The sequence below is a fragment of the Papio anubis genome, chromosome 9 (assembly GCF_008728515.1).
Source record: "Papio anubis isolate 15944 chromosome 9, Panubis1.0, whole genome shotgun sequence".
Taxonomy (NCBI): Eukaryota; Metazoa; Chordata; class Mammalia; order Primates; family Cercopithecidae; genus Papio; species Papio anubis.
In genome coordinates this window covers 1,533,512-1,542,092 of record NC_044984.1, presented here as the reverse complement: position 1 = coordinate 1,542,092, position 8,581 = coordinate 1,533,512, and positions in this window count along the sequence as shown.

Below are 8,581 nucleotides of genomic sequence, written 5' to 3'. Positions count from 1 at the left end.
TCCTGAAAAATGTTCCATGTGCTGATGAGAAGAACGTGTATTCTGCAGTTAGTGCATAGAATGTTCCATAAATATCTTTAGGTCTATTTAGCCAAAAGTCCAGCTTAAATCTAACGTTTCTTTTTAAATTTTCTCTCTAGATGATCTGTCGAATGCTGAGAGTGGGGTATCAAAGTCCCCCACTATGACTGCAATGGAGTCTATCTCTCTCATTAGATCTAGTAATATTTGCTTTATGACTCTGGGTGCTGTAGTGTTAGGTGCATATAGTTAGAATTGTTGTATCCTCTTGCTGGATTGATCCCTTTATCATTATATAATGACTTTTTTTGCCTTTTAATTTTTTTTACTGTTTTTGACTTAACATCTGTCTTATCTGATATAAGTATAGCTACTTCAGCTTGCTTTTGGTTTCCATTTGCATAGAATATCTCTTTCCATTCCTTTACTTGCCATCTTTATGTGTCTTTACAGGTAAAGTGTGTTTTTTGTAGGCAGCATATAGTTGGATCATTTAAAAAATCAATTCAGCCAATCTATACCTTTAAGCAGAGAATTTAATGCATTTACATTCAAGGTTGTTATTGCTATGTGAGGTTTTGTTCCTGTCATATTGTTAGTTGTTTTCTGGTTGTTTTATATGTTCTTTGCTCTTTTTTCTTTTATTGTTTGTCCTTATGGTTTGGTGGTTTTCTGTAGTGACACCACTTGAGTCTTTTCTCTTTCTCATTTATGTGTTTAGTTTACCAGCGAGTTTTATACTTTTTTTTTTTTTTGAGATGGAGTCTCGCTCTGTCACCCAGGCTGCAGTGCAGTGGTGTGATCTCGGCTTACTGCAAGCTCCATCTCCTGGGTTCATGCCATTCTCCTGTCTCAGCCTCCTGATAGCTGGGAATACAGGTGCCCGCCACCACGCCCAGCTAATTTTTTCATATTTTTTTGTAGAGATGGGGTTTCACCGTGTTAGCCAAGATGTCTTGATCTCCAGACCTCATGATCTGCCTGCCTGGGCCTCCCAAAGTGCTGAGATTACAGGTGTGAGCCACTGTGCCCAGCCGAGTTTTATACTTTTATGTGTTTTCATGATGGCAACAGTTGTCCTTTGCTTCCAAGTATAGTACTCCTTTGAGTATTTCTTGTAAGGTTGATCTAGTGGTGATGAATTCCCTCAGCTGTTGTTTGTCTGAAAAAGACTTTATTTATCCTTCATTTATGAAGGGTAATTTTGCTAGATATAGTATCCTCTGGTGGCATTCTTTTTCTTTTTTCTTTTTCTTTTTCTTTTTTATTTGGGATAGAATCTCACTGTGTCGCCCACGCTGGAGTGCAGTGGTGTGATCTCAGCTCACTGAAACCTTCACCTCCTGGGTTCAAACCATTCTCCTGCCTCAGCCTCCTGAGTAGCTTGGATTACAGGTATGCACCACCACGCCCTGCTAATTTTTTTATATTTTTAGTGGTGACAGGATTTCACCATATTGGCCAGGCTGGTTTTGAACTCCTGACCTCAAGTGATCTGCCTACCTCGGCCTCCCAAAGTGCTAGGATTACAGGCATGAGCCACCGCGCTGGGCCATATTTTTAAATGCTCAACACCTCTAATCATCGGGGAAATGCAAATTAAAAACAAAATGAGACATCACCTCACACATGTTAGAATGCCTATTATCAAAAAGACAAATGATAATTAGTGGTGAGGCTGTGGAGAAAAGGGAGCCCTTGTACACTGTCGATGGGAATATAGGTTAGTACAGCCATTTTGGAAAACAGTATGAAGGTTCCTCAAAAACATAAAAACAGAATTACCACATGATCTAGCAATCCCGTTTCTGGGTATATATCCAGAGGAATTGAAATTGATATGTTGCAGAGATGTCTGCACTCCCACATTCATTTCAGCATTGTTCACAATTGCCAAAATATAGAAGTAATCTAAATGTCCATCAATAGATGACTGGATAAAGAAAATGTGGCATATATACACAATGGAATACTATTCAGACTTTAAAAAGAAGGACATTCTGTCATTTGTGACAACATGGATGGAACCAGAGGGCATTATGCTAAGTGAAATAAACCAGGGGCAGAAAGACAAGACTGTATAATCTCATTTACATATGGAATCTAAAGAAGTTGATCTCATAGAAGCAAAGAGTGGCAGGGCTGGGAATATGAGGGGGAGGGATTGGGAAATGGAAGAGGTTGATTAAAGGATAGAAAGTTTCAGTTAGACTAGAGGAATAAGTATTGGTGACTGTTCTGCACAGTGACCTCAATAATAATGTATATTTCAAATTGCTAAAAATAGATATTTAATGTTCTAGCCACACACAAAAAAATGATGTTAGTGAGGTGAGGGAATGTTATTCAGATTGATTGAATCTTTCTATAACATACAGATAGATCAAAATATCTCATATATCCCATAAATATGTACAATTATTATTTGTCAATTAAAAATAAGTAAAAACAAATTTAAAAAGGAACTTAAGTCTAGCACACAGTCGGCACTCAATACAGGCTTGTCGAATAAGTTCATTATGAACCTATCACATATAGCCTTTTATTTGCATTAAATGTGTATTTTTGAATTCGTTTTACCTCTCTAACCAGATGCTAAGTTCCTTGGCTCACACCGTTTTATATTCTCAACAGCCCTTAGCGCAGATTGTTAAATGATTTTAAAACAGCCACTAATAATGAGAGCTCATTCTCACTCTGCAACTGAGTAGCCACTCTCACTGCAGTCATCTATGTGGATGACCTTGCTTTAGACACAGTCACTGCTGGGGTGCTGGTGAGCTTGGAGTCCAGCTGCCACTGACTTTCTCCTTGTTCCTTCTCTGCTTTTGTGGAGAAGTTTGAGTTGCCAAGGTCCCAAGACACACAATCTCTTAGCCATAGCCCGTCCATCCACCTCCCTTCTCATTATTTCCTTCAGCAATTATAACCTTCCTTAGGGGGCTGACTTGGCTCCTTCAGTTTCAAGCCCGCATCTGGTATGAACTCAGACACCAGCGCTCACAACCCTGGTCATCCATCTCTGGGGATGAGCAAATCAGGAAGGAGCCATGGAAAGCGTAACTGAAGAAGAACGGGTTAGAGGCTGGGGAAGGGGCCGGGGCTGTTGCTGTGAGTGGGCCTGACCTCATGGCCTTTCATAAATCACATGCACTGGACTGAGGCTTGAGAGAGACACACCAGAGGGAGGAAGGTGTTTGGGAAACTCACATGACTGTGGAGAATGAGCTTGTGTCAGAGGCAGTGAGTGGGAAAAGCTGCTTCTCCTTTCTGTTACCCAGGTTCTCTGAGCCAGCGTCGTGGGGCTCTGGTGACCTCCTGAGCCGGTTAGACCTTGAAGGCATCTGCTCAAGGGGGCTTTTCAGAGAGGCTTTCTGAGTGTTCTTGAGCCTTGGAGCACAGGAGTCAGGCTGGGTTTCTAGCATCCAACCTAATTCCCCAGGAAAGCACCGTGGGGTCCATGCAGAGAGGCTCTGGTGAAGGACTCGGCCATGTGTGTTTTGCTGCTGAGTCTGCTCAGGCAGAGGAGGAGAACCAGGATCATAACCTCGGAGACCACAGTGACTCTGTATAGTGAGAGAGGAATGGGAAGGGAGTAAATGGCTGGACTTTTGTCTCTACTGCCATCATGTGGGTCAGGTCCAGGCTGTCACAGGAACAGGTGCTGCCGCAGGTACATTTCCCACCTCTCACAACAGTGTAGGCACATGCAACTCTTGGTTACTGCTAACACCTCATTCCTGTGCCCCAGTGGGGCAGCATGTTAGCACAAACTGTGCAGAGCAGGCTTGGTAGGTCCCCAGGAGTCTGGGACACCATGCAGAATTGCAACAAGAGGAAAATTATGGTATTCCCAAATATTTCTTTAAAGGCAGGGGTTGGCAAGCTACGCCTCCCCATCAAATCCAGCTCAGTACCTATTTTTGTACAGGCTGCAAGCTAAAATGTCTTATATTTTGATGTGGTTGGAAAAAAATTTTTTAAGAATAATATTTCATGACGTGAGAATTACATGAAATTCAAATTTCAGTGTGCACAGATAGTTTTATTGCAACAGGTGCCATCTTTTATATGTTGCTTTAGCACTCTGATACTGGCATCGGAGACTGTATAGGTTTCATATGCTAAAATCAAGACTGGCCAATAATTTGAGATACAATATGCAAATGTAGGGCCCCTTGTTTAAAAAAAATATTAAGAATTCCATGATGGCAACAGTTGAGCATTAAACCAAGTGTGGCCCCTAAACCCAGAGTCCTGTGTGACTGCCTGTGAATCTGGCCCTGGCTAAAATATTTGCTCTCTCTCTGGCCCTTTACAGAAAAAAATTGCCAACCTTTGCTGTAGGGTCTAAAATACCAACAAATGTTTTCTCTTTTATTTTATTTTATTTTTTTCTTGAGACAGAGTCTCGCTCTGTCGCCCAGGCTGGAGTGCAGTGGCGTGATCTCGGCTCACTGTAAGCTCCGCCTCCCAGGTTCACGCCATTCTCCTGCCTCAGCCTCCCGAGTAGCTGGGACTACAGGTGCTGCCACCACGCCCGGCTAATTTTTTTGTATTTTCAGTAGAGAAGGGGTTTCCCAGTGTTAGCCAGGATGGTCTCGATCTCCTGACATCATGATCCGCCCGCCTCAGCCTCCCAAAGTGCTGGGATTACAGGCATGAGCCACCATGCCCGGCCATGTTTTCTCTTTACTTTCATGCTATTAATGTTAATCTCCAGCAAAAAATCCAGGGGAAATTATTAAGGTATTTCTAGATACTTTGAAAAGGAAGTATTAAATACTAGGACCCAATATGGGTTGATTAAAAATAAATAATTCCAAATTAGAGTCATTTTCTTTTCTGCCAAATGACCTATTGGAATGGGAGGGTGTGTAAGGCTGAGCAGGCGAGTGCCATATACCTGTGCAGCAGTCCTTCCACTCAGGCAGTCACCCACATCCATACCAAAACTATCAGGAAAACTGTGTGATTCTTCATGCGTGAAGTTAAATTCAATGTGCAAATATTTTTTCTTATTTTTCAGTCACATAATAGCTCCTTCAAAAGTACTTCAGTCTGGGAGCAGTGGCTTATGCCTATATTCCCAGCACTCTGGGAGGCTGAGGTGGGCAGATCACTTGAAGTCAGGAGTTTGAGACTAGCCTGGCCAACATGGTGAAACCTTGTCTCTACTCTACTATACAAAAATTAGCTGGGCATGGTGGTGCATGCTTGTAATCCCAGCTACTGGGGAGGCTGAGGCAGGAGAATCTCTTGAACCCAGGAGGGGGAGGTTGCAGCGAGCTGAGATCACACCACTGCACTCCAGCCTAGGCGACAAGAGTGAAACACCGCCAAAAAAAAAAAAAAAAAAGTATTTCAGATGCGTTACAGTTGGATTGGTAAGTTACTTTTGAAAGTTATTTCCTCGGGAGGCTGAGGCAGGAGAATTGCTTGAACCTGGGAGGCAGATGTTGCAGTAAGCGGAGATTGTACCATTGCACTCCAGCCTGGGCGACGAGCGGAACTCTACCTCAAAAAAAAAAAAAAGAAAGAAAGAAAGTTATTTCCAAGTCTTGGGCTTTTTCTCAAGCCATTTTCGGAGGTTGTGAATGAAGTTGAACGCACATGAGCATTTTTGTCAGATGCATTCATTGGATTTGGTACTTACGAGGCAGCAGACACAGTTTATGACTCCAAAATGGGGAATGAGTGAATCCTGATCTTCATCCCCAAAGGCTCATGTCTACACTTTGTAGTTGCTGAATTTTAGAATCTGAGTGATGTTATCAGTTGGAAGCATCGCACAGTCTTTTGCTGTTTCCACCAGACAACATCAGCTTATTAAATAAAATGTGAGATGCAGCTTCTGTAGGAGGTCCCAATGGGGAATTCAGTTCTAGCTGGAGCAAATGGTATTGACCTTTGCTATTATTTCTGATAGAAAAGATTCATGCTTGTTGAGGTAGAAACGGGCTGTGGGATGGGATTCAGGGTCTGCCTATGGCCAGTGGTACTTGCCCAGCTCTTGGGTCAGTCTCAGGAAGACACGCTCTTCACTTCCTGTGGACAAGGAGTTTCCCAGAGCGGGGGAGCACATTGTCAGGGCTAAGGCAGGAGGAAGAACTGGCTGTAGGGGGAACAAACTAGCGGGCGTCCAGGTCACCTGGGGCCAGGGTGCCCCAGCTCCGAGATCTTTTGCATGCTACTGGAGGGAGCTTGGAGCCGAGGAGCAGGGTCCAGGTGCTGCCACGCATAGCCATGTGACCTTGAACACATGGTCACATATTTTGAGGCCTCCTTGTGTTTAGAATGAAGAGACTGGACAGGATTATTTCTAAGATCCTTTACTGCTCTAATCATCCATGAGTCTTTAAGGAAGACTTTTTTAACATAAAAATCTGTTCAAAAATAGAACTGGGCTGGGCATGGTGGCTCTTACTTATAATCCTAGTACTTTGGGAGGTTGAAGTAGGAGGTCACTTGAGGCCAGGAGTTTGAGACCGGCCTGGGCAACATGGTGAAACCCCGTCTCTACAAAAAGCACAAAACAAATTATCTGGGTATGGTGGCACGTGCTTGTCATCTCAGCTACTAGGGAGGCTGAGGCATGAGGATTGCTTGAGTCCAGGAGGTCAAGGTATGATCGTGCCACTGCACTCCAGTCTGGGTGACAGAAAGACTCTGTCTCGAAAAAAAAAAAAAAAAGACTGCCTTCACGAGGCAGAGAGGATGTACGCGTGGAGGGGATTCTTTTCATCCGAGGGAAGCTGGGGTGACCCCCACTGCCCTCCTGCGGTGCCCTTAATTGAAAGCAGCCTTTCTTTTATTCTTATATAAAATGAGTTTCTCAGGAGGTTTGTGCTTTCAATCAAACAGATCGAATAAAAAGTCATTTACTCAACCTCCTTGTGCCCTATTCCCCATTCAGAAAACAGAACACATGTTCAGAGATGCTTATTGACTGGGCGGGAGGGAGCCAACACAGTGGCTAGACAGCCTGGGTCCGCAGGGCTGGGGAGGTGCTGCCTCCGGACTGCAGGAAGGGCTGGGCCGGGCATGGGCCAGGAGCCTCTCAACAGCCCAGGGACACCACCCTCAACCCAGCCCAGGGTGGGCACCAGCGCTGGTAGGCCTGGGGTGCTGGGCCAGGGGTCTGTTGGGGGAGAGGTCTTGGTGCCAGGCTGGCAAACTGGCTTTTATAATTCATTAATTTTTTTTTTTTTTGAGACTCTGTAACCCAGGCTGGAGTGCAGTGGTGCCATCTTGGCTCACTGCAACCTCCGCCTCCTGGGATTCTCCTGCCTCAGCCTCCCGAGTAGCTGGGATTACAGGCATGTGCCACCACACTGGGCTGTATTTTTAGTAGGGACGGGGTTTCGCCATGTTGGCCAGACTAGTCTTGAACTCCTGACCTCAAGTGATCTGCCTGCCTCGGCCTCCCAAAGTGCTGGGATTACAGGGGTGATCCACCATGCCTGGCCAGAATCCATTAATTTTTTATTGTGGTAAAATGTACATAATATTTATCATCTTAGCCATTCAGAAGTACACAAGTACACACCGTGAATACATTTAATGCTGTGGCACTAAATTCATTCACGATGTTGTGGAACCATGACCACAATCTGTACCCAAAACTTTGCCCATCACCCCTAACAACTCTACCCATCAAACAATAACTCGCCCTTCCTCCCTGCCCCTCACTTGCTGTCTCTAGCTACCTTAGGTCCACATGGGTGCCAGTGGCGGGAGGTGGCAAGGTGGGGGCCGGCTGGCCCAGGCTTGTTTGGTAACTCCAGTCCCTGACAGTGCAGTGACTGGCGCAAACCTGAGACAAACACACACCAGCAAACCTCAAAGGGCATCTCAACAAAAGCGGGTGAGGGACACAGAACGTCAGTCATGGGGCTTGGGTCAGGAAACTCCTCCACCAGCCCAGCCCAGCTGCAGACAGCCGCGATTTTGTGTCCTGGAGACCCAGGAGAAATTCCTTCCAATCTTGAAACCCGTCCTGATCAGCACCCGAATACGGAGAACTCTGGGCCACAGGCCCCCGCAATTTCCACCCTGCGGTTTCCTGATCCCAGTCGCTACAAGTGGAGGAAGAGAAGAAAACATTTTTGTGGTGGGATCTTTTTAAGCATAGGAAAAAACAGAAGAGAAAGAAAACAAGGGCAGCTCTGGGCAAAGGCCTGACAGGTTTGGGGTTGGAGACGCACCCCCCAGAGCCCAACTGGCAATTAGCGGGCAAGGGTGGGTGCGGGTGAGGAGGGCGCGGTGAGGCGGGGCGGGCGCGGGTGAGGCGGGGCGGGCGTACGGGTGAGGCGGGCGCGGGTGAGGTGGGTGAGGCGGGTGAGGCGGGTGCAGGTGAGGCGAGGCGGGCAGGTGAGGCGGGTGCGGGTGAGGCGGTCGTGGGTAAGGAGGGCGCGGGTGAGGCGGGGCCGGTGCGGATGAGGCTGGGCGGGTGAGGTGAGGTGGGTGAGGTGAGGCGGGACGGGTGAGGCGAGGCGGGGCGGGTGAGGCGAGGCGAGGCGGCGCAGGTGAGGCGGGTGAGGCGGGTGCGGGTGAGGCG